This window comes from Peromyscus eremicus, unplaced genomic scaffold (assembly GCF_949786415.1).
Source record: "Peromyscus eremicus unplaced genomic scaffold, PerEre_H2_v1 PerEre#2#chr22_unloc_1, whole genome shotgun sequence".
NCBI classification, from domain to species: domain Eukaryota; kingdom Metazoa; phylum Chordata; class Mammalia; order Rodentia; family Cricetidae; genus Peromyscus; species Peromyscus eremicus.
In genome coordinates this window covers 8,184,318-8,209,735 of record NW_026734286.1, presented here as the reverse complement: position 1 = coordinate 8,209,735, position 25,418 = coordinate 8,184,318, and the positions used below count along the sequence as shown (strand labels likewise).

At 45.2% G+C, this 25,418-nt stretch overlaps 1 long non-coding RNA gene across 1 annotated transcript; it reads left to right on the top strand.

Annotated features, from left to right (window-relative positions):
- Window positions 1-5,768: 5,768 nt before the first annotated feature.
- Window positions 5,769-24,359, top strand: LOC131900756 (uncharacterized). The gene is made up of 3 exons (XR_009376275.1): window positions 5,769-6,146; window positions 23,812-23,886; window positions 24,253-24,359. It is a non-coding gene; the product is annotated as an uncharacterized LOC131900756 (long non-coding RNA).
- The last annotated feature ends 1,059 nt before the right edge of the window (window positions 24,360-25,418 follow it).

The following is a 25,418-nucleotide window of genomic DNA, read 5'->3' as shown; positions in this document are numbered from 1 at the left end:
GGGTAATTCTGTCTGACCAAATAGGTAATTTCTGTTTGCCAAGTGGTGTTGGATTTAACCCCCAACGATTAGTTATGACAGCAGAGTAAAAGAACAAGTAGGATGGGGCACTGGGCAGTGGTGGCGCACGCCTTTATCCCAGCACTCAGGAGGCAGAGGCAGGCCGGTCTCTGTGAGTTCGAGGCCAGCCTGGTCTACAGAGTGAGCTCCAGGACAGGCACCAAAACTACACAGAGAAACCCTGTCTCGAAAAACTAAAAAAAAAAAAAAAAAAAAAGAAGGATGGGCCTGATAATTTGCTGAGCTTGCTCACGAGGCAAAGAAAATTTTACCTGTAAAGAATTTGCATTTTGATGAAGATTCATTAGATTCTTGAGCAGCCTGGTGTGGGATTTCTCTTCCTGAAAAAGAAAAAACTAGGAGCAAGGAGAAGACCAGTCCATCGGCTTGGGCATTGGTGGATGTTTATGTATCTGGCTAATTAGAATGAGCATGATTATGAGTTATGAAAAAATGCTGAGTTCATTTTTTTATAGATGTCTGAAGGGACAGAAATAATTGTAGATTAAATCTTGCAGTTTCTAATAGAGGAACTGATTGAGTGCAGTATGCAGAGTCCGTTAAAGTATTCAGTGGTCAGGGCTGTCTAATAGCTGTTTGGTTACAGCAAATTCAGACAGTTGAACTGTACAGCTAGGTGTGAGTATAACCCTTTTGAGGGGCATGTGGAATTTATATGTAAAACATGTTTCTTGTCCTCTTGAAGAGCCATCTGCAAAAGCATTAAAAGGACTCTATAGGATTTTTAGATGTAACTTTAGAAAATACCCATGGATTATCTTTAAAAAAAATCTTAAAAATGGATCTGTTTGATAATGATTATCTATGGATCCCAAGTAACATGCTAATGCAACCTGCCAATTACCTCTGTGAAACAAATAATTAACCTCAATTTATTTAGTGGCACAAATACTTTCTGTAGGCCCTTTACTAGTAAGTTGTTTAAGACATTTTCTTTCTATCATTTTTAAGTCTATAATATAAATAAGGAGTTACAGATCACTGTGGAGAACAGGATAAATGAATTGCATTTATCTTCTTAAGTTTGTTTATATGACAGTTCACACAGTGGGCTTTAGATGCTCACTGAGGTCCCTGGAGAGGCTTCGGCAGTTGTAGGTGTTGGCAAATTGTAAAGCCTATTCCTGACAGTTAAAGATTCAGCCTTATAGTTCTGATGTTCTAGAAGTACTTTTACTATCAAAATCTGCATTAGTCTCTATTCTCTAGAGTAACAAAATTATAGAATATATATACATATATAAATACACACATATAGAGAGAGACAGAGAAAAAATGGTTTACTTGAGTGACTATAGGCAACAGTACAACTAACCCAACAGTCACTGGGTGTGAATGGAAAGTTCAATAATCCAGAATTTGCTCAGCCCATGAGTGTCTGTCTCTGCTGCTCTTCAGTAAATCCCTCAGTTCTGAAGAAGTATGCTCTAATGCCAGTGAAGGAACAAAATTGCCACCAAAGTAAGGGAAAGCAGTCATTAAGCAGAAACTTCTTCCTCCCCGTCCTTCCAGCAGGTGTGGCCCAGAATAAAGGTGTGCCTTCTAGATTTAGGATACAGATTAAAGGCCTGCTTGTTGCCACCTACACTGTGATCTACCCAGTGGATACAATGTATTCAGAGTCCTGCTTTGCACAGTAATTGTGCTTTTCCTGAGCCATGTTCCCAGCTCCTGATCTTTTATAGGTTATTTACATAACACCCAGCATTTCCACTTTATCCCAGGCTTTTCTTATACATGCCACTTGTTACATGAGGTCGAAGTGGGAAAAGCTTTCCAGTCTTTCTCTCCCAACTGGATTTTATGGTTTCTTTTGTTTGTTTTTGTTCTGAGACAGGGTCTAATGTAACCCAGGATGCCTTCAACTCTTCTATGTAGCTCAGAGTGACCCCAAATTACAGTCTCCCACTGCTGAGTGCTGGGATGAGAGGCATTAGCAACCATACCTGGTTTATGTCATATGGAGAATGGAACCCAGGGCTCTAAGCATCCTAGTCAAGCAATCTATCAACTGAGTCTCAGCCCCAGCCCCTGGCTTATTTCTTTTTCTTTTTTCTTTTTTTTTTATTTATTTAATTTTTTTTTCATTTTACATATCAAGCCAAGTCCACCTTCCTTCCCCCTCTCTCATCCCCTCAACACCCTCCACCCCCCATGCACTCCTCAGAGGGGGTGAGACTTTCCATGGGGATACAACAAACTGACATACTAAGTTGAGGCAGGACCAACTCCCTCCCCGCTTCATCAAGGCTGAGCAAGTTATCTTATCATAGGGAATGAGCTCCGAAAAGCCAGTTCATGTACCCTGGGTAAGTCCTGGTCCCAGTACCAGGGGCCCCACAAACAGATCAAGCCACACAACTGTCACCCACATTCAGAGGGCCTAGTTTGGTCCCCATGCAGGTTCCCCAGCTGTCAGTTCAGAGTTTGTGAGCTCCCACTAGCTAGGGTCAGCTGTTTCTGTGATTTTCCCTATCATTATCTTGACCCCCCATGCTCATATAATCCCTCCTCCCTCTCTTCAGCTGAACTCCAGGAGCTCAGCCCAGTGCTTGGCTGTGGATCACTGCATCTGCTTTCCTCAGTTACTGGATGTAGATTTTATGATGACAATTAGAGTAGTCACTAATCTGATTACAGGGAAGGCTAGTTCAGGCCCCCTCTCAACTATTGCTAGGAGTCTTAGCTGGGGTCATCCTTGTGGATTCCTGGGAATTTCCCTAGCACCAGGTTTCTCCTTAACTCCATAATGGCTCCCTCCATCAAGATACTTCCTTCTTTGTCCTCCCTCTCTGTTCCTCCCCCAACTCAGCTATCTGGATCCCTCATGTTCCCATCTCCCATCCCCTCCCTTCTACCACCCCCTCCCAGTTTACCCAGGAGATCTTAACTGTTTCCCATTCCTGGAGCCCTTGCTTGTCGCTCTTAAGGTCCTCTTTTTTACATAGCTTCTCTGGAGTTGTGGTTTGTAGCTGGTTATCCTTTGCTTTGTGTCTAAGACCCACTTAAGAGTGAGGACATATCAAGTTTGTCTTTCTGGGTATGGGTTACTTCACTGAGGATGATTTTTTTCTAGTTCCATCCATTTGCCTACAAATTTCATGATGTCATTGTTTTTTACAGCTGAGTAATACTCCATTGTGTAAATGTACCACATTTTCTTTATCCATTCTTCAGTTGAGTGGCATCTAGATTGTTGTTTCCAGGTTCTGGCTATTATGAATAATGCTGCTATGAACATAGTTGAGCAAGTGTCCTTGTGGTATGATTGAGCATCCCTTGGGTATATGCCCAATAGTGGTATTGCTGGGTTTTGAGGTAGATTGATTCCCAGTTTTCTGATAAACTGCCATAGTGATTTCCAGAATGGCTGTACAAGTTTGCACTCCCACTAGCAGTGGAGGAGTGTTCCTCTTACTCTGAATCCTCTTCAACATAAGCTGTCACAAGTGTTTTTGATATTAGCCGTTCTGATGGGTTTATAAGATGGTATCTTGGTGTCATTGTGATTTGTGTTTCCCTGATGGCTAAGTATGTTGATCAATTCCTTAAATGTCTTTCTGCCATTTGAGATTCTTCTGTTGAGAATTCTCTGTTTAGATCTGTAGCTCATTTTTTAATTGGATTATTTGGTATTTTGCTGTCTAGTTTCTTTGAGTTCTTTATGAATTTTGGAGATCAGCCCTCTGTCAGATGTGGGGTTGGTGAGGATCTTTTCTCATTCTGTAGGCTGATGTTTTGCCCTAAAAAAGCTTCTCAGTTTCAGGAGGTCCTATTTATTATTTGCTGTCAGTGTCTGTGCTACTGGTGTTATATTTAGGAAGTGGTCTCCTGTGCCAATGTGTTCAAGGCTAGTTCCCACTTTCTCTTCTATTAGGTTCAGGTTCAGTGTAACTGGATTTATGTTGAGGTCTTTTATCTATTTGGACTTGAGTTTTGTGCATGGCGATAGATGTGAATCTGTTTGCAATCTTCTACATGTTGACATCCAGTTATCCTCGTCTTCCTTCATATGTTAATCTTGATGCCTCTCTTAGCACATCCCCCTGTTCCGCACACAATATTAATGTATCACACTTGGCCAAAAAGGGGTTCATGACAAATTTGTCATTGACATTTTGAGTTCTTTTTAGGAAATAAATAATTGAAAATATCTAGAAGTAGTCCTACCTCAGACTATTAGTCCATTTTTAAAAAGATGGAAACTGGGGCTGCAGAGATGGCTCACCAGTTAAGAGAGAGCACTGGCTGTTCTTCTAGAGGACCTGGGTTCAATTCCCAGCACCCATGTGGCAGCTCACAACTGTCTGTAAATCCACTTCCAGAGGATCTGACACCTTCACACCACATGCACATAAAATAAAAAAATAAATTATAAAAAAAAAAAGATGGAAACTGGCATCTTGGCTCATACCTGTCATTTCACTTAGAACGCTGAGGCAGGATGTTTCCATGAAGTACAGCTCAGTCAGTAGTACATTGTAAATCTGGGCCAGTTTAGACTACAGTGTGACATCCTGTGTACAGATAAATGAACAAATGGATTTAAAAGGGTAGAATGCAGCCTTTCTGAATGATGAGCTCAGAATTTGTTTTATCTTGGTACATTGCGGTTGGTGTGTCAAGACCATTAGTACTTACCTAGAGTAAGGGCATTGTCATGACTCAACACGGGGCTAAGAATTTGGTGATTTTACATTCACGTATGTATTTACTTATTTATTCTGGGTGGTGCATGCATTTTCACACATGCAGCCAGTTGGGAAGTGGTTCTGTATACAACAGTGCACTTTTCGAGTTCAGAGCAGAATGTGCAGGATTAACCCAAGTCATTAGGTTTGGATACAGGTACCTTGAAGCAGTCTTGCTGGCACAGGAATTCTACTCTCAAATTTCTTCTTTACTTGGCATCTATAAACAAAGTGTTAGTAAAAATAAAGATTCATTATAGTGTTTTTACCTTATTGAAATACAACTTACACAAGTGAAATTCACAATTTTAAACTGTTTCACCATTTACATCACTTTATTTTGCCATCACTGCTCTAATTCTAAAAGCGTAGGATTAGGTGAGACCCTATCTTTAAAAACAAAAGTTTTTAGGCTGTGTTGGCACACCACTGTGACCCCACTATAGGCAATGGAACCTGGAAGAAAGGAGCGGATGAATGATGTGGACTACAGTCTCATTCAATAGCCACCTTTAGTCATAGCCCCAGACAATTTAAACTGAGGGATAAGAAAGGTCACATGAGTAAAGTTCTCACGAGTTCAAGCTGTATACAATCACCAGCACAATTCAGATATGAAAAATACGTTTTTCCATAGAGGCATAGACATTTAATTAAATAACAGCAGCAAGCACAAATAAATGAGCAACCTGAAGTAAAAGCACTCCAACCCTTATACAGAAGGCTGGGAAAGTGTTAGTGTTTTGGCTTCCAATGTGCAGCTGAAAGAGGCGTGAGCAATCCCAGGTGTGCCTCATTGAAATTGTCAATGCATGGTGAACATCAATCAGGTGGTTTAAATTTAACCTGGATGGGCTGGGGGCCCTTTGAGCTGTGAGGCAGAAGGATCACTCGACTGCACATTGTTTAATGATCTGTGTATGCTTGAGACTCTGGATTTTTGTTTGTGTGTGTGTGTGTGTGTGTGTGTGTGTGTGCCCTGGAGGAAGAAAGGGAAGTGCCTATTGTGTGCAGTTACAGTGCAGGGATAACTTTGCAGTCCAGGTGTAAATTCTGCTGCAATGCCCATCTCTGTAGGTCTGGGACAATTTTTTTTTTTCCTGGAGTGGAAGCCAGGGCTGGCAAGCATTGTGTGCTGTGTCCCTTCACTGCATTCTATCCCTAAGAGAGCAGCTCCTGTCACTCAGTCCTCACTAACCAATGACAGCCTCCAGATGTACCCACCAGTTATAATAAGGGAGGGCACTTCCGGTCCATCGTGATAGCAGCTTGGAGTCCAGGGACTGAGGGAGGATCTCTTGGTTTTTGGGTGCTAGGCTGTGATCCCGCTGCCTGGAGCTGTGAGAACTGTCTGAGCTTGGAATCTATGCCATGGTGAGTCGGTGTGGGGTTCTCCCGGGAATGTGGAAACTGGCGACTGGATTCAGTGTCTTGTTAAATCCCTCTATTCCTGCAAGGTCACGTGATGTTCCCTGGGCTCCTCCGTTGTCCGTCTAGGTCCCTCTGAAGTCCGGTGAAATCCGCTGTTCCTGCCACTACAGGGGCAGTCTGGGAACCTGCATACTCTGAATGATGACACTATCGGCTGCTCCAATGGAGCAGGGGCCAAGTGTGGAAATCGTTGTTGCTGACGACTCTGCAGGGAGTGCATGCGACGCTTTCACTGTCGCCATGGAAGCATATTTGCTTTCTCGCAGAGCCCTGGTTTCTCTATTGTCTTCTGCACTTGGCACTGAACATTCAGGTGTAGAAGCCGTCTGCAGTTAATTCTGTGCAGGGCGTAAATTCTGTCACTAACTGATTTGCATGTAGATGTCAGGATGGTCCAGTAAGGCCAGATTTACTGGGTTTCCTGGCCTCATGTATCATAATTGACTCTATATTGTGTTATTTCTGCGTTTTCTCTTAGGTTCTGTCGATCTCTTTGTTCTTTCCCAGACAGTACAGTCTTTATTGCAGGTGTATTAGAAATTTTGAGATCAGATGGTATCACTGTGTTTGCTATTTTCTCAATCCTGTATTAATTATTTTATTTCTTATGACCTTTTCTCATCAATTTTCTGTTAGTGATAACAAAAATTGTTAGACTTATTATTGGACTGTTGCTTAATCTATAGCTCAGAATCTGTAGTGAAATAATATTGAGGCTTCCTGTCTACATAATGGGATTTCTCGCCTTTGATCAAGTTTTTTGATTTCTTCAGTCAGAAAGGTATAGTTTTGGCTACAGACCTTTGTCACATTTCTATGTATTTCTGGATCATTTGTGATGTATAAGAGATAGGAGGTTATGTGCTTTTAATTTTTTTACATTTATTTTATTTCATACGTATGAATGTTTTGCTTCCATGTACAGTATGTTCACCACATGTGTGTTTGGTGGCCATATAAGACAGAAGGAGGTACCAGATCCCCTGCAACAGCATCTATGGATGACTGTGTGCCACTCACCATGTTAGTGCTGGGAATCAAACCCAGAACTTCTACAAGAGCGATAATTGGTCTTACCTGCTGAGTGATCTCTCCAGTCCTAAACTTGACAGATTTTCAAAACTTTGTAGCTGGGTGGTGGTGGTGCACACCTTTATTTCCCCCCCCACTCCCCCCCAACCCCCACTCCCCCCCCCCCCCCCCCCCCCCCCCCGCCTCCTCTGCAGAGTGAGTTCCAGGACAGGCGCCAAAGCTACACAGAGAAACCCTGTCTCAAAAAACCAAAACCAACAACAACAACAAAAAAAACTTTGTGTGTACCCACACAAGCATACACTGAAAATCGAGTGTTAAGAGAGTTGGGGTTTGCTTAATAATTTTTTTTTTAAAAACCAAACCAAACAAACAAACAAACAAAAAAACAACAGTGTGCTGGTATTGTACTCCTTTAATCTGAGCACTTGGGAAGAAGAGGCAGGAGGATGTCTGTGATTTTTGAGGCTAGCCTGGTCTACAAAGGGAGTTCCAGGATCCAGAGCTACACACAGAGAAACTTCGTCTTGAAAAACCAGTCCCCCCCCACCCCATTCCAACCAACAACAACAAAAAAAAAATCTGCCGTTTACTCAGTAGGTATGCTGGTTAGATTTGGTCAACTTGACACAACCTAGAATCAGACTGGCCTGTAGGTAAACCTATAGTTTATTTTCTTGCTTAATGATTGATGTAATAGGGCCCATCCCACTGTGGGTGGGGCCACTCTGCAGGTGGCCCTGAGTTCTATGAGGAAGCAAGCTGCACAAGCCATGATAGGAGGGCAGTAAGCAGCATTGCTTCAGGTTGACAGCATATGTGAAATGTATAAGACTATGGTGTACATACGTAAGCAAATCTGTTCTTGGCCAGCTGCCCTTGGAGTGTCAGCCAGAGTTGGAGAATTGTCATTACTGAAGATTAATTCATTTCTGAATTAATCTCTAAGTGTGTGGCATGGTATCTCACTGAGAAGGCATTTTAATTCCTGAACAGTTGCACCTTCAAGCTTTTAGAAAAATATTTTTTTTTTTTTTCGAGACAGGGTTTCTCTGTGTAGCTTTGCACCTTTCCTGGAACTCACTTGGTAGTCCAGGCTGGCCTCGAACTCACAGAGATCCGCCTGCCTCTGCCTCCCGAGTGCTGGGATTAAAGGCGTGCGCCACCACCACCCGGCCTAAATATTTTGAGACAAAGTTTGTTATGTGAATTTTCTTTGCCTTGATCTCAGTGGTTAGGCCCCCAGGGCATTGACCCTGCTGTCCTCCTGACTCAACCTCCTTAATTCTTGATTAAAGATTTGTCAAACACACACTTCTAAAAGTACCCATTTGAGTCACAGAGTGGGCTGTCCATTGCACTAACAGGAAAAGGATTTGTGTGTGGATAATGGCTTCTCTATTGAGACCAGATTAGAAGGAATAGTTTATTGTGTACACTTGCACAGGAAATAGTCTAGATAATTGTAGTGGTATTTGCTCTGCCCATGACCTTGGGCTATAGTGCCGGAAGGAGATGGTGCTTCCTGATATTGTTCAAGACCTCTTATAAAGGAAGGGAGAAAGGTCACATGCCCCTTCTCCTTGCTCCTGCCTGTGAGGTGGATTCACTCTAGGTCTGATCAGAGGACAACTTAAGCTATCTACTCTGTTCTGTATTCGTGAGTGTTTTTCCTCAATTTATATTTTAATAAATCCCTATTACCCATTAAATAGACTCATGTGGATTGAATTTAATAGGCAATAGCTAGATTAGAGATTAAGTCATTGAGCTGCAGGTGTCTGTTATAAAGAAGGATCTGATAGGGTAGGGTGAGTGCCTTTCTGTGTACTTTTCCTGTATTTGTTAATTGATACATATGAATGAAGGAAACCAAAATGATAGGTGTACAATTTGTGGAGGTTAGCTTGAGCCAGTGGAATTTCCAAGTGGGAAACTCTCATGTTGGTAAGTGCAAACCTGCTTGGCCCACTTCAGTCAGGTGAGAGGGCTGAGACACAGGGCATTTGGTTGTGGCTTGTGTGTCAGCATACAGCACTCAGCAGCTAACAGTTTACACAGGGCATGGTCATACAGTCTCTTACAAATGTGGACTTGAGTTCTGTGCAGGATGATGAGAATATTTGCGTTCTTCATGCAGACATCCAGTTTGACCAGCACCATTTGTTGAAGAAGCTGTCTTTTTTCCAGTTCCTATTTCTGGCTTATCAAAAACAGGTTGTCTATAGGTGTGTGGGTTCACGTCTGGATCTTCAGTTCTATTCCATTGATAAATATGTCTTTTTATGACAATACCATGTGGTTTTTATTACTATAACCCTGTAGTACAACATCTAATCTAGAATGGTGAGATCTTCAGGAGTTCTTTTATTGTTCAGAATTACATTACCTATCCTGGGTTGTTCGTTTTTCTATTTCAAGTTGAGAACTGTCCTTACATGATATGTAAAGAATTGTGTTGGTATTTTGATGGGGGTTGCAATGAATCTGTAGATTGCTTTTGGTAGGATTGTCATTTTTACTGTGTTAGTCCTACCGATGCATGGGCACGGGAGATCTTTCTAATTTCTCATTTGTTCAATTTCTTTCTACAAAGACTTGAGTTTTTATTATATAAGTCTTTCACTTGCTTAGTTACCATAAGATACTTCATATCGCCGGGCGGTGGTGGCGCACGCCTTTAATCCCAGCACTCGGGAGGCAGAGCCAGGCGGATCTCTGTGAGTTCAAGGCCAGCCTGGGCTACCAAGTGAGTTCCAGGACAGGCTCAAAGCTACACAGAGAAACCCTGTCTCGAAAAACCAAAAAAAAAAAAAAAGATACTTCATATAATTTGAGGCTATTTTGAAAGGTATTATTTCTCTGCTTTCCTTCTCATTTCTTTTGTCATTTATACATAGGAGAGATGCTAATTTTTCTGAGCTAATTGTGTATCCAGCTACTTAACTGAAAGTATTTTTCAGCATAGGAGTTCCTTTGTGGAATTTTTTGAGTCACTTACATATCCTATCACATCTGCAAAGAAAAATGATTTGATTTCTTTCTTTCCAACTTGTATCCCCTAGGTCTCCTTCAGTTGTCGTATTGCTCTAGCTAAGACTTCCGGTTCTGTATTGAGTAGACATGGTGAGATTAGAGGTCTTGTTTTGTTCCTGATTTTAGGTGAATAACATTGAGTGTCTCCATTTAATTTGATGTTGGATATAGGCTTGCTGGAAATTGCTTTTTTTCTAATTAGGTATGTTCCTTGTATCCCTTATCTCTGCAGAACTTCTATCATGAAGGGGTGATGGATTTTGTCAAAGGCCTTTTTTACATCTAATGAGGTGATGATATAGGTTTTTTTTCTTTCTGATTGTTTATATGGTGGATTACATTTCTTGATTTTTTTTGTATCTTGACTCATTCCTACATGTCTTGGATGAAGCCTACTTGAATGCGGTGGATATTCTTTTTGATGTGTTCTTGGATTTGGTTTGTGGATATTTTGTTGACAAGTTTTACATGTATGTTCATAAGGGGAAAGGTCTGTTATTTTCTTTCTTTGTTGGGTCTTTAGGTATTTTGGGTTTCAGGGCAGCTGTGGCATGGGAACAAGGGTACCAGAGATGTAGGTCAAGGGTACAACATTTTTACTATATATGATGACATAAATACATACAACTAGACTGTGGTCTTTAATACGTGTGGTCAACTCCACACTACCACTGATATTGCTACATGTTACAGATAAACTGAATTTCTGTGGGCTTGAGGAATTGGGTGCCTTCAATGAGACAGATGATCAGCAAACTGAATTGTAAGGTAGGGGTGGAAGAGTGTGCAGCATACCTTTGCCAAGTTTGAGGGAATGAACAGCTTTCCTTTTGAGACTATAGATACTTTTTAATTTTTAAATGATATTTATGTGTTTACTAGCTTGTATGGGAGAGGTACGCCATAGAAGGCACATAACCACCTGTATTCAACCCCCAAAGGGGGTTGGGAGGGGAGGCTGGGGGGGGGGAGTAGGAGGAGGGAAGAAGGGGATCTTTGACTGGTGTGTAAAATGAATGAAAAAATTATCTTAATAAAAAAAATAGAATAAATAAATAAAAGCTGTAAGCAGGGAGCTGCCGATCGGGAACAAAGCACAGCCACTCGGCATCCCGGAGTTGCCGAGCATCAAAGACGTCGGCCAGCAAGAAATCAAATGCAGCGGCATTACGTCATGTATTACGAGATTAAATACCGACAGCGTAAACAGGCTGAAATCGCGAAGAAGCTGAATGGAATCTGTGCCCAGGTTCTGCCTTGTTGTCACAGGAGCATCAGCAGCAGGTCCTGGGAACCATTGAGAGAGCCAAGCAGGTCACTGCGCCTGTTATGGGACAGGATCTCCAAGCTCACCATCTATCCCAGCTGCGCGGCTGCTGCCGCTGCTGCCGCTGCCGCTGCAGTTGCCGCTCTTCGTTCTGCTGGCTATTCGTTCTGCTGCTGCCGCTGCTGCTGCTGCCGCCGCCGCCGCTATCGCTGCAGTTGCTGCTCTTCGTTCTGCTGGCTATTCGTTCTGCTGCTGCCGCTGCTGCTGTTGCTACCGCTGCCGCTATCGCTGCTGCCGCCGCCGCTGCTGCAGTAGGGCTGCCGCTGCCGCTGCCGCTATCGCTGCTGCTGCCGCCGCCGCTGCAGTAGGGCTCCAGCCAACCATCGCTTGCAGTCAACGCAAGCCTGCTGTCACTCGGCGCTGAGCTCTCAGACCCACCTCTATAAGGAGGACAAGAACGGACACGATGGGGACACCCACCAGAATTATGATGAGGAGAAGTCGTATTAGCTCCTGGGGGGGGGAGGGGGGGAGGGGAGACAGGCACAGAGAGGACTCAGTGTTCCGAGGGCCACGCAGCACACAGCTCGGTCACTACCCAAGCTTCCACCCCCAGTCCTCGTTCCAGCCTTCTTGCTGTGCACCGTGGGCCTAGGGGACCCCAGAGGGACACCCCAGGCTACAGGGAGCAGGAAGAAGTCCCCCACCTGCAACATTCACCCGGGCCACAGCCGCCAATCTTGGCCCAGAATGTACACGACGCAACGCTAGCTGTCCCTTTCCACCCTGTGCACCCCGAGTCATCCCCATCCCCCTTCTCTGTTTCCCACACTGTAAACCTACTAAGTCCAGACCTCCCCCTACCCCCAGCTCACCCAGCCCGGTTCCCTTGCCCACAAAAGGGACAGAGAGGAAGCTGTGTGAAGGCTCGGGGACTGCAGTGGGTGTGGGCGCACACAGACTTCCCTTCTTCCCTGTCCCGAATAAACATGAGGGATCTGAAGTTGGTTTGTTTATTATTCCTTTTTTGTCCCGTATTCTATAGCTTGTCTTCTAAGAAAGGGGATTTAAAGAAAGAAAAAAGATAAAGTTCAAAAGTGCCCCATGAGTGTCTGTATATAGTTAGCTTTGGTGAGTCGTCTTGGTCTCCCTGGGAGCAGGGAGATTGCTGTACTAAGGGTGGGGTCTAGCTGTGCCTTCAAAATAAAAACATGAAAGGGTTAAAAAAAAACCTGTAAGGAGGGACTCTACAAAGTTGTCTTTTGAGATCCTCAAGCACCATGGTATGCACATGCCCCCTTACTTCACAGAAACACAGTAACCAAGTATTTTAAAAGTGGGACAGGCTGGCCTAGCATTCCTTCTGTAGATTAGGCAGGGCTTATGATATATTAGGATGTGTGTCTCTGCACCATGGATCCAGAAGTGATCTTATGTTTCTTTTCTTAAGATCTTAAATTTTATTTATGTGGAAGGATATTTTTCCTACATGTATATGTGTGCACCACATACATGCAGTCCCCTGAAGAAACTAGAAGAGGATGTCAGGTCCTCTAGGACAGCAGTTACAGATTTTACATGTTTTTCAGCTACCATGTAAATTCCAGGAATTGAAATTTGATTCTCTGTATGAACAGCCAGTGCTCTGAACAGGATGAGCAAAAGACCTCCCCCTAGCACAGCCAAGTGCAGATCCTTCCAAATACTGGGTAACCATGCATGTAGTCAATCCATCCCCTTATGCAGCCCTGCTGTGCAAAGCAAGCTCAGATCTCACTAGTAAACCTCTGTGGACCCCAACAAGTGTGTAGGACTCACACATGACATCCAGCACCTTAGTCTGTGGGGGAAAGCCACTACCAAGATGTGTGTTGAAAAACCTACTGTTGAGGTCCCATATTCTTAGGGGTGAGAAGTGCCCACAAGGAGCTCAGGAATGAGCTGATGGCAGTAGAGGAGACTCAGTCTGGATGCTGTGTAAGCACTGCCTGAGCAGGCCTGAGACAACGTCCACACCACAGAGACAGACCATGGTGTCTCCTGCCGAGGGTTTGATTTGTCAGACTTCTGTTTTTCATGATTCTTTCTCATTTTATTACAAATTTCTTTGCTTTCTGCCTTTTATTCTTTGTTTTTTCTTTTTTTTTCCAATGCAGAAGAGTTAATTGTTTAATCTGAAAGAAAGTGAGCTGGAGATAAGAATTCCTCGAAAAACTCTTCATTTGTTCCTGTTTTACCCTGAGGAAGCTGTGCAGAGATAACGTGCTAACTTGGTTGGAAGTTACCTATGAATGCTTTGCTTCCTATCGTCATCCAGGCAGTGTGGCAAAAAGAGTGCTGTTCTGGTCAATGGTTGGACCAACACGTAGCTAGCTATTTTGCTGGATTTTTTTTTTTTTTAGTTTTGATACATTTTTGTTTTTCTTGTTTTCAGTTTTCTTTTTAAAAATTCTGAATTTGAAGGGCCTTTGAGATTGAGTGAACACACATGCCACAGCATGTGTGAAGGTCAGAGGACAGGTTGGAGGCATGGGTTCTCTCCTGGGCATTGACCTCAGGCCCTCATACTTGGTTGCAAGTGTCTGTACTCACTCAGCCAACCAGCTGGTTCCTGTCGTAGCACTCCCTCCTAACCCACTCATTTCAGTATATTGGTTGTAGTTGCTCTGTTTTCATTTTGGGGATAGAGAACACTGGGTACTCATTCTAGAGCCCCTCTCATGCTTGGCCAGCATCTGTCTGTAGCTAGAGTTTTCCTGCCTGGCCCACAGTCAGGACAAATCTCTCTCACCTGCCAGTCCCACAGCCGCTCAGACCCGACCAAGTAAACACAGAGACTTATAGTGCTTACAAACTGTATGGCCGTGGCAGGCTTCTTGCTAACTGTTCTTACAGCTTAAATTAATCCATTTCTATAAATCTATACCTTGCCACGTGGCTCGTGGCTTACCGGCGTCTTCACATGCTGTTTGTCATTGTGGCGGCTGGCAGTGTCTCTGACTCAGCCTTCCACTTCCCAGCTTTATTCTCCGCCTTGTCCCGCCTATACTTCCTGCCTGGCCACTGGCCAATCAGTGATTTATTTATTGACCAATCAGCAACACACTTGACATACAGACCATCCCACAGCATCTGTCTACTGAATCTTTTTTTTTCTTCTTTTGTGGGAAGTTTTTTTTAATTTAATTTTTAAAATTCATTTTACATACCAACCACAGATCGCCCTCTCATGCCTCCTCCCACTTCCCCACCTCTGCCTACCCTCTCCCTCCTCCCCTTTTCCAAAAGGATAAGTTTGCCCATGGAAGGACAGCAAAGCCTAGTCTATTCAGTTGAGGCAGGACCAAGCCCCAGGGTAAGCAAAGTATCTGACCATAGGTAATGGGATCCAGAAAACCAGCTAAGGTTCCAGGATGGATCCTGATCACACTGCCAGGGGCCACTCAGACAGACCCAGCTACATAACTATCTCCCATATGCAGAGGGTCTAGTCTAGTCCCATGCAGGTTCCACAGCTGTCAGTTCAATGTTTGTGAGTTCCTATGAGCTTGGTTCAGTTGTCTCTATAGATTTTCCATCATGATCTTGACCCCCCCCTTCCCTTGCTCATATAATCTTTTCCCTCTCTTCAACTGCACTCCTGGAGCTCGACCTGGTGCCTGGTTGTGGGTCTTTGTATCTGCTTCCATCAGTTACTAGATGAAGGCTCTATGATGACAGTTAGGGTATTCATCAGTCTGCTTAACAGGGTAGGCCAGTTCAGACACTCTCACCACTATTGCTAGTTATCCTTTGCTTTACATCTAGTATCCACTTATGAGTGAGTACATATCATGTTTGTCTGTCTGAGTCTGGGTTACCTCACTCAGGATAATATTTTCTAGTTCTACCCATTTGCCTGCAAATTTCATGATATCATTGTTTTTTACAGCTGAGTAATACTCCAGTGTGTGTGTGTGTGTGTGTGTGTGTGTGTGTGTGTGTGTGTATTGAGTAGGAACAAGTCTTGTCTTGTTCTTGATTTCAGTGAAATCCCTTTGAGTTTCTCTCCATTTAATTTGATGTTGACTGTTGGCTTGCTGTAAATTGCCTTTATTATGTTAAGGTATGTTGCTTGTATTCCTGATCTCTCCAAGACCTTTGTTATGAAGGGGTGTTGGATTTTGTCAAAGGCTTTTTTTCAGCATCTAATGAGATGATCATGTGATTTTTTTCTTTCAGTTTGTGTATATGATGGATTATATTGACAGATTTTCATATGTTGAACCATCCCTGCATCTCTGAGATGAAGCCTACCTGATCATGATGGATGATTTTTTTTTTAATGTGTTCTTGAATTCCGTTTGCCAATATTTTATTGAGTATTTTTGCATCAATGTTCTATCCCTCTTATTCTTAGCTTTGGTCTTTTCATGGTGTCCCAGATTTCCTGGACATTTTGTGTTGTGACTTTGTTGATTTTAATGTTTTCTTTGATTGATGAATCAGGTTTTCTATTTCCAGCATTCCTTCAGTTTGTATCTCCTTTATTGACTCTATTTCAGTTTTCAAGTCTTGAACTGTTTCCTTCACCTATTTGATTTTTTTCTTGGTTTTCTTAGGTTTCTTTAAGGGATTTATTGATTACTTTCAATTTTTTTGTTTGTCTTTTCCTTGATTTCTTTAAGGGAATTTTTCATTTCCTCTTTAAAGGCTTCTATCCTCTTAAAGTCACTTTTAAGGTTATTTTCTTTTCTTCTATGTTGGGATGTTCAGGTCTTGCTGATGTAGAACCACTAGGTTCTGATGGTGCCATATTGCTCTTTATATTGTTGAGTGTATTCTTGCACTGGCGCCTCTCCATCTCTTCCTCCAATTGGTGCAAATGATGTCCATGTCTTAGGGAGCCACTCTTGGTCCAATCAGCACTCAATCGTCCAATCGGAGCTCTTGGTCTAATTGGAGCTGGTGGAGTCTGTATCTCAGGGAGCAGTTGTAGTCTTGGAGGGTGGGTGGGTTTGAGGGGTGGAGTGAAGCTTGTAAGTGCGGGAGTGGTAGTCAGGCCTGCCTGCTGGCTTGTACCTGGGGCTGCAATGGGTGGGGGTATGTTGTGCCCCTGGGCCTACAGCTTAGAGGCTGGGGTGATTGGCTAAAAGAACAAAGACTCACCTCATAGTCCAATCGGAGCTGGCAGAGTCTGTGTCTCAGGGAGCAGTTGTGGTCTCGCAGGATGGGTGGGGTTGGAGGGTGGAGTGGGGCTTGTAGGTTACAGGGTCCAATGAGGAGTGGTGGTAGTCAGGCCTGCCTGCAGGAGGCCTGCCTGCTGGCCTGCGAATGGGGCTGCAATTTGTAGGGGTATGGGAGCATGGGTTGTGCCTCTGGGCCTAAAGCCAAGAGGCTAGGGTGATTGGCTAGGAGAATAAAGACTCACCTCTTGGTCCAATCAGAGCTGGCAGAGTCTGTGTCTACTGAGTCTTAATAAAAAAAGTTATTTTGAGGCAGGGACTGTTTAAGTTGCCGAAATATTTTGTCAACTCAATGTTTAGCCATGCCAGACCTTAAACTTGTGTTGTTCCTGCCTCAACCTTCCATGTGGTGGGATTCCAGGTGTGTACCACCACTCTCAGCTAAAAATTCATGTGGGAAATTAGCAATTTGAGTCTGCTTTCTTTTAAACAGTAAGGTAGCTAAAGGTGTATCAATTATGTTTTTTTGTTCTGTTTTGTTTTTTGAGACAGGGTTTCTCTGTGTAGCTTTGTGCCTTTCCCAGAACTTGCTTTGGAAACCAGGCTGGCCTCGAACTCACGGAGATCCGCCTGCCTCTGCCTCCCAAGTGCTGGGATTAAAGGCGTGTGCCACCACCTCCCGGCTCAATTATGGTTTCTAAAAATCAACTTTTGGTGTCATTAATATTTTCTTATTCCTTATTATGTGGCTTTCATCTCTAATCTTTACTAGTCTTTCTAAGCCCTATCTTTCTGTGCATTACTCCTTTTGCTTCCATTTTATGTGTGTTTTGTTTGTTTGTTTAAGTTGGAGGTGGGACTTTTGAGAGCCAGGTGTATTGAAGGCTTCCTCAGAGGCCCTGATGAAATCACCAAAGGAACGCTATTGTTGTGTCCTGCCTAAGGCAGATGTGGCAAGGTCTGGTCAGGTACTAGAGGGAGCATCTTGATTGAGTCAAGTTCCCTTGACTCTTCAGCCTGAGAATCTGTTGTTATTAGTCTCATGGTCACTATGAGCTCAGCCTGAGGTATCCTGTGTTCTTCTTGCCAACATTGCTAATTTATCTTTCTGCTGGACTGTCCCATTCTATACCTACAATTAGCATATAGGACCTGTAGATCTTAATGAACTTGCTTAGTTCATGTTTGTGTTTTATGTCTCATCCTATGTCCTCACCCTGATTACCTTCCCTTTTGTAACTCTAATTATTGGTGTTTGATGTCATAGCCCAAGCTTGTTTAACCTTTTGATTCCCTGCCTCAACCTTCCAAATGCTGGCAAGATAGGCCAGTGCTACTACAGAAGGCTGGTAAAGTGTTATTGTTTTGACTACCAATGTGCAGCTGAGAGAGATGTGTTTAATCCTAGGTGTGCCATATTGAAATTGCTGATGCCTGATGAATATCAATTAGGTGTTTTAAATTTGACCTGGATAAGTTGGGTATCCTTTCAACCCTGAGGCAGGAGGATTGTTCCACTGCACACTGAATAATGGTCTGTGTATGCACAGTGCCTAGTAAGAGTAAAGGGAAGTGCCTTCTGAGTGCAGGAAGACTGTAGGGCCACGTTTTTTGAGCTCAGACACAAGTTTTACTGCAATGCCAATCTCTGCAGATCTGGGATAATTCCATGTCTGGGGTGGCAGCACTCTGTCCCTAAGAGAGCTGTTCCTATCATTCAGACCTCACTAGCCAACCAGGACCTCCAGTTAGACCTGCTAGGCAGACCCAACATCCAAAGTGGGGGAGGGCACTTCTGGTCTGCAATGCGGCAAGCTAGGAGGTCCAGGGGCTGAGGAAGGTTCTGGTATTCTTGTGTGTTTACCTGTGATCTGTTGCAGGAAGCTGTGAGGAGAGCTGAGTGAGCTCTAATCTAAGAAATGGTGAGCAAGGACAGCTGTCCCCACAAGGGAGGAGTGGCGGGAGCCTGTATGAGGTTCGCTGGAGTTAGGTGTGCTGATGGGAACCTGTGGCCAGACTTCACATTTAGTGCCAAACTGTTTGGTCCCCCGAGGTCCCTGAAACTCCTAGGTGAAAGCGGAACCTCTGAATGACTTAGTTGCACTGTTGAGCTGTGCAGAGCATGAGGAGCTGGAGCTCTTAAGTGGAAACATCCTTGTTGCAGACATAAACATGCAGTGAGCCCCATCGTCTTTTACTGTCACCAGGGAAGGCCGATTTGCTAACTCTCAGCACCCTAGTTCCTGGATTTGGGGGGTTGGTCACTGCATTGGTGAGATGGCAAGCCTTGAAGTTGGTGACCATATTTACAATTTTTTGTTGTGCGTCTCTGATTTTTATTCCCAACTGTCTAACCAAGTCCTGCACTTTCTGTGTTCCCTTATGAGAGGATTGGTGGATCTTGAGCAGACTTTCCCAGATGGTCAGGCAGGATGATTTTACTGTCTGCAGTCCTCCACCACCCGTCTAGACAGAGTCATAGGGAGGGTCTTGATCCAGGTAAGGTCTTCCTTAGTATACCCAGGATGTTTGGGTAGATTGGGTGCCTCTGGGTCCATCAGTACATGTACAAAGACTGTATCAGTCTGGAGTGCCACCTGCCAGGTGGTTTTGTCAGCCAGATTGTTGCCCCTGGGGATAGGTCCACCCCCTTTCTGGTGCCCTGGGCAATGGATGATAGCCAGTGTCTTGGGTAACCATAGGGCTTTTAGGAGGGCCAGGATCTTGTCTTTATTTTTGATAGTTTTTCCTTCCACAGTTAGTAGTCCCCTTTCTTTGTATATTGCCCCAGGGACATGTGCTGTGGCAAGAGCATACTGACTGTCAGTGTAGACATTAACCCTCCACCCTTGCCCCAGTTCTAATGCCTTAGTTAGGGCTATCAGCTCTGCCCACTGGGCAGACATCCCAGTTAGCATCGGCTCCACCCATATCACTTCCTCTGCAGTGATGACTGCCGCCCCCAATACCTCCAGCCGTCTTGTACGGAGCTGCTGCAATCAATACCAGGCCATTTCTGCCTGGGCAATGGGGTGTCCTGTAAGTCTGGCCTTACACTATGTGCCTGGGCCAGGAACCCAGAGCAGTTGTGCAGCGGTGCTTCCAGGTCAGGATTAGGCAGTAGAGTAGCTGGATTCAGAGTTGAGGGCACCTGGAAAGTTATTCTGGTGGGATTAAGCAAGAAAGCCTGATGAGTCATTCGGGCATTACTCGGCTATCAGTCGGGGAGGGGTCTTGCTTGGGAACTCCCTCAAGAGCATGGGGTGTTGATTATGGTGAGACTTTGTCCCAAGATCAGCTTGTCAGCATCCTTGATCAGTTGGGCCACAGTCACTATTATGTGGAGGCAGGGTGGCCATCCGGCTGCCACAGGATCCAGTTTCTTTGACAGATAGGCTACAGGCTGTTGCCAGGGGCCAAGTGTTTGGGTTAGGACTCCCTTGGCTATCCCTTTGTTTTCATCTACATATAGATGGAATGGTTTGGTCATGCCTGGCAGGCCCAGTGCTGGAGCCGAGAGCAGGCTTTTTTTGAGTTTGTCAAAGTCCAACTGGTGGTCCTTAGTTCAGGTGAAATCTCTCCCTTCTTTGGTGACCTCATATAAGGGGTTGACCAGTTCTGCAAAACCTGGGATCCACAGGCGACAGAAACCTGCTGAGCCTAAGAACTCTCTCACCTGCCTGGCAGTAGTAGGTGTTGGGATCTGAAGTACTGTTTCCTTCCGCACGTCCGAGAGCCACCACTGCCCTTCCTTCAAGACGTACCCCAGGTATGTTACCTGCTGCTTGCAGATTTGGGCTTTCTTGGCTGAGGCATGGTAGCCTAGGTCTCCCAGAGTCTGCAGTTGCTCCTCAGTCCTGGTCAGACAGGTTTCTTGATCTGCAGCTGCAATCAGTAAGTCATCAACATACTGTAACAAACTGATTTCTGGGTTCTGTGCCCAGTACTCACCCAGGTCCTCATGCAGAGCCTCATCAAAGATGGTAGGGGATTTCTTGAATCCTTGTGGTAGTCTGGTCCATGTCAACTGGCCACTGATCCCGACCTCTGGGTCATGCCATTCAAAGGCGAAGTACTGTTGGCTTTAGGGGGCCAGAGGCAGATTGAAAAAGGCATCTTTTAGGTCCAGGACAGCATACCATTGCTGGTTTGGGGGGCAATGAGCTGAGTAGGCTGCACGGGTTAGGCACTGTGGGGGTATGTGTCAATCACCCTCTTGCTAACCTCCCACAAGTCCTGGACTGGTCTATAATCATTGGTATGAGGCTTCTTGATGGGCAACAGGGGTGTGTTCCAGGCCGACTGCACAGGCCTGAGGACACCTAAGTTCAGTAGCCTCCTGATGTGTGGTGTGATGCCCTTCTTGGCCTCTAGGGGAATGGGGTACCTTGACTGGGTCTGCCCCCGACTTAATTTCCACATAGTTGGGGGATTGGGGGCAATACATCGCCAGCCCCATTCCCACTGTTTGGCCCCAGGTCGATGGGAACTCCCGTAGCCATTTTCCCATCTGGGTATCAGGCTCAGTGGCTACCTGATGCAGCTTGTACTCTTCAGTCAAATTCCTGGTCACCAGTACAGGAATGGGTTTTCCCTTTTTATTAAGCAATTTATCTCTTTCATTAGAGAAATATATCTGAGCTTTCATTTTGGCCAGTAAATCATGGCCTAACAAGGGGTATGAGCATTCTGGAATTAACAGGAATGAGTGGTTTACCTGGCCTGTTCCCAAGTCCACAGTTCTTCGGGTAGTCCATGAATAAGGTTTGACTCTGGTGGCATCCTGAAGCCAAGTCTTTTTGTCTGTCATGGGTCCATCAGCCCTCAGTAGCAGAGTTCTGAGCTCCCATGTCCACCATTAAGTTAATTGGTCTCCCCTCCACTTTTAGTGTTAACCTAGGGCTTGGGGAGGGGGCCAAACCCTGTCTCCCCTAATCACTGTCCATATCCTGCTGGCTAAGGACTATAGTATTGCCCCTAGCTGCCTTTGGGGGGCATTCTTTGGCCCAGTGCCCTTCCTCTTTACAGTACGTGCATTGTTTTTTCCCAGCTGGGGCCTTTGTTACCTCTCGGCTTTGTATCCTCCCTCCTCTCCAGCTGCCAGGCGCTGCAGTCGTCCTAGGTGCTCTTTCAGTTCTGCAGTAGCAGCCAGCAGCTCACTAGTGAGGTGCCGATTCTTGTGTCGCTCACTTTTGATTTTCTTTTCCTCTTCACTATCCCTTCCATTATACACTTTCTCAGCCACCTCTACTAAATCCCTAATGCTTTTTTTCTTCGAGGCATTCCAGCCTCTGTAGCTTTCTCTTGATATCTGGAGCTGACTGGTTAATAAAGCCAGGGTCAAAAAAAAAAAAAAAAAAAAAAAAGCCGGGCAGTGGTGGCGCACGCCTTTAATCCCAGCACTCGGGAGGCAGAGCCAGGCAGATCTCTGTGAGTTCAAGGCCAGCCTGGGCTACCAAGTGAGTTCCAGGAAAAGGCGCAAAGCTACACAGAGAAACCCTGTCTCGAAAAACCAAAAAAAATAAATAAATAAAGCCAGGGTCATTGCAGTGGCATTTTCCTGGGTCTCAGAATCATAAGGCGTATACCTTCTTAAGGCCTCCTGGAAGCACTCCAGGAATGCTGCTGGGCTTTCATCTGCTCCCTGTCTAACATCGTAGACCCTACTCAAATTTGCAGGCCGCCTTGTGGCTGCCTTGAGACCTGCCAACAGAGTGTGGTGATAGAGCAGGAGGCTTCAGCCCTGTTGTAGTCCCACACTGGGCAAATCAGGAGGAAAGCCGCATCTTTGAGAGTCTGGTTAGCTGTGGGCTCTCCAGTAGGGCCTTGGTCTGTATCCAGTCTCTCTCCTCTGTCATGAAGAGGATCTACAAAAGCTGCCTACAGTCATCCCACATGGGAAGGTGGGTGAAGAGAATTGTTTCAAAGAGGCTAATCAGCTCCTTAGGATTTTCAGAGAAGGGTGTATTTTGGGCTCTCCAGTTGTAAAGATCACTAGTGGCAAAGGGCCAGTAGTAGTGTGATTGATTCCCATCCTGGTTGGGAGGTCCTGCTACCCTAAGAGGAAAGACTGTTGTGCCAGGATCAGGGGTATCTCTCCTACAACTGTGGGTCCCAACAACTGGTCCCTCTCTTGCCCCAGGGGCTGCAGCATTCGGAGCCAGAGGAGGAGGAGCCAGCTGGACTTGCAGGGGGGCTGGTAGTGGGATGGCTGCACCAGGATTGGGGGCAGAAGGGGGGATGGAAAGATCTCTTCCTCTGTGTTGCCTTCTTGAAGGACCTCCGGCTTAGGAGCTGAAGGGGCCTTGGTGGCTAAGTCTTTCTCAGCAGCGGCCAGGACTTTAACCTGTTGGGGCAAGAATGGTTTAATCCGGGAAGGGGGGGTCCTCTACCAGGTCCCTCTAGTCCACTATGTAGGGCACTTGGTTGGGGTACCCCACTCATGGTCTGAAGACAGTCTCCTCCACTGCCCCAATAAGGGCCAGGGCCAGCCAACATCGAGTGCCAGCTATTTAGACTTACAATAGGTGACAAGTTTAGACTTTTAAATCAGAATCAAAAGATTATGAGCACTTGTGTTTATATCTCGGTAATGAGTTAAGACTAAGTCCAGAGAAGAAGTCGTCTGTCCCATAGTGTTCGTCATGGTTAGAAACACAAATACAGAGAAACAGACACCAAGGAGACCAAAGGCACAAGAGAAAAGCTTGCACTAACAAGACTGAAAGCAGGGTGTTAAATGGAGTGATGGCTTGCTGCCATGTGGGAGCGACCCACTTGTGCGTCCAAATGCCATCCAGATACACAGATTTGGGGCTCTCTGTCCCCACTATTAAATGTCTTCCAGCCCCTTGTGATCATGGTTCTCTGGTGTGTCTGCCCTTAACCATTCCTGACCACAATCACTGACTTAGGTGCACACGAAACTAAACACAGACAGACAGACTGACAGACAGGACAGACAAACAGACACTTACCAGCTGGTCAGAGGCCCTCTGGTCTGGAGTCTGTGGGGTCATGAGGGTTCCTAGCCAACACACCAAATGTTATGCCCATGTCGCGAATCTCCCAGAGACCACCAGTCACACAAGGGTCTTTTTATTTTCAGGTTCGAACCCAACCACTACCCTATGCTCCAATGCAGCAGATGGAGAGAAATGTGGCAGCAGCAGCAGGCTCACAGGTAGGAGAGTTTTTAAAGGGAAAACCACCAGCTGGGAATTACATGCCTTGGCAGTTTGGGATTGGATGAAGGGATATGGGGCAGGGCGATTTTTTTTTAAACTATTGGTCTAGACTTTTGGTGTGAAACCACATTTGAAACTATTGGGTTAGACTTTTGGAAGGAAACCCTATTTGAAACTAATTGGCTGCTTCTAGGGTATCGGTTTCATTGTCACCGCACATTCCTGAGATTCTTCCTGGAACTGAGTACAGCCCCCAGTCACCAGGCGGTCTAAAATGGTGGCCCTTCCCTAAGATGGAGTCTGTAAAGTCAGTTCTAGGCCTTCATATTGCCTTTACAAACCTCTTTCATTTGCCTCTTAAGGGGTTTGATGAAGCCCTGAAGCTTTTCTCTGTGATGATATGGAGCCTGAGCAATGGATGTCACCTGATGTCAGTCTTCTAGAGCAGGCAGATGCACTGATCACACAGTAGTTGTAAGTAGTCCTCACAGAAGTGGGTCAAGACTTGATTGTGCTTCACATCGCTGGGCCTGGTCTCCTGCCTCTTGCTTTTGCTCTTGCTCTTCCTGCTATGGAGCTCCTGGGTAATCCCAACCATCCTTCCAAGCTGGGCATTGCTTCTGAAGTTCCCCTCTTGGAATTGCTGTCAACAGACAGGACAGTAGAGCTTGCCTTGTAGATCTGCCCGTAAGTCCTTGATACAGGACTGACTGAAGTTGTGTGCACATTTGATGGTGACTGGGTCTGTCAGCTCATCCAGACACAAGGGGAATTTGTCCTCTGCCTGGAGAGTTTCCAAGGTCACCACCAGTGCCATTTGGCTGGGAATGAAGCCCATCTGGACCCAGGTAGGCTTCTTTCTGAGGATTGTCTCTGGGTACTCAGCAGGAACAAGCAGACTCAATTGCCCAACAGTTCTCACTGTTCCTCCTGGAAACAGCTGTGGACCCACTGATGTCTCTTGTGTTTCCCTCAGTGATGGAAGCCTTGAGGCCTTTGAGATTTTAGACTCTAATTCCAGTTGTCAACAAGGTCCTTTGCATGGGCCCACAGCCAGTGACAGCTCAGGTGGACAGCTACTGTTCTGGACTCTGGCAACTCACAGTTGGGTTGCATAAAAATAAATTTCTTAAAAAAGTTTACTTTGGATGTTTACACTCAATGCCCAACTCCAGTCAAACTCAGAGCAGCATCACATGTCCCAGTCTGTTGTTCCCAAGCCTGTAATATGGAGCCATAGTTCCTCGGCCTATTTGCCTGCCCCCACAGCAGGACTGGGGGAAGGAGAGAGCCCCAAGGCAGACTGACAATAAACAAGGCAGAGCACAGACTTGATTTAATTTCTCTGTAATTCTTGATCCCCCTGCTTCCACCTGCCAAGAGCTGAAATTAGATGGCTGGGATTACAGGAGTCCTGCTGGGGATCAATCCCAGGGTCACAAGCATGCTAAGCAAGCGCTCTACAAACTGAGCTAGGTCCCTAGCCCGTATTTGGTTTTGTTTTTTGTTGCTTTGTTTTGCTTAGTTT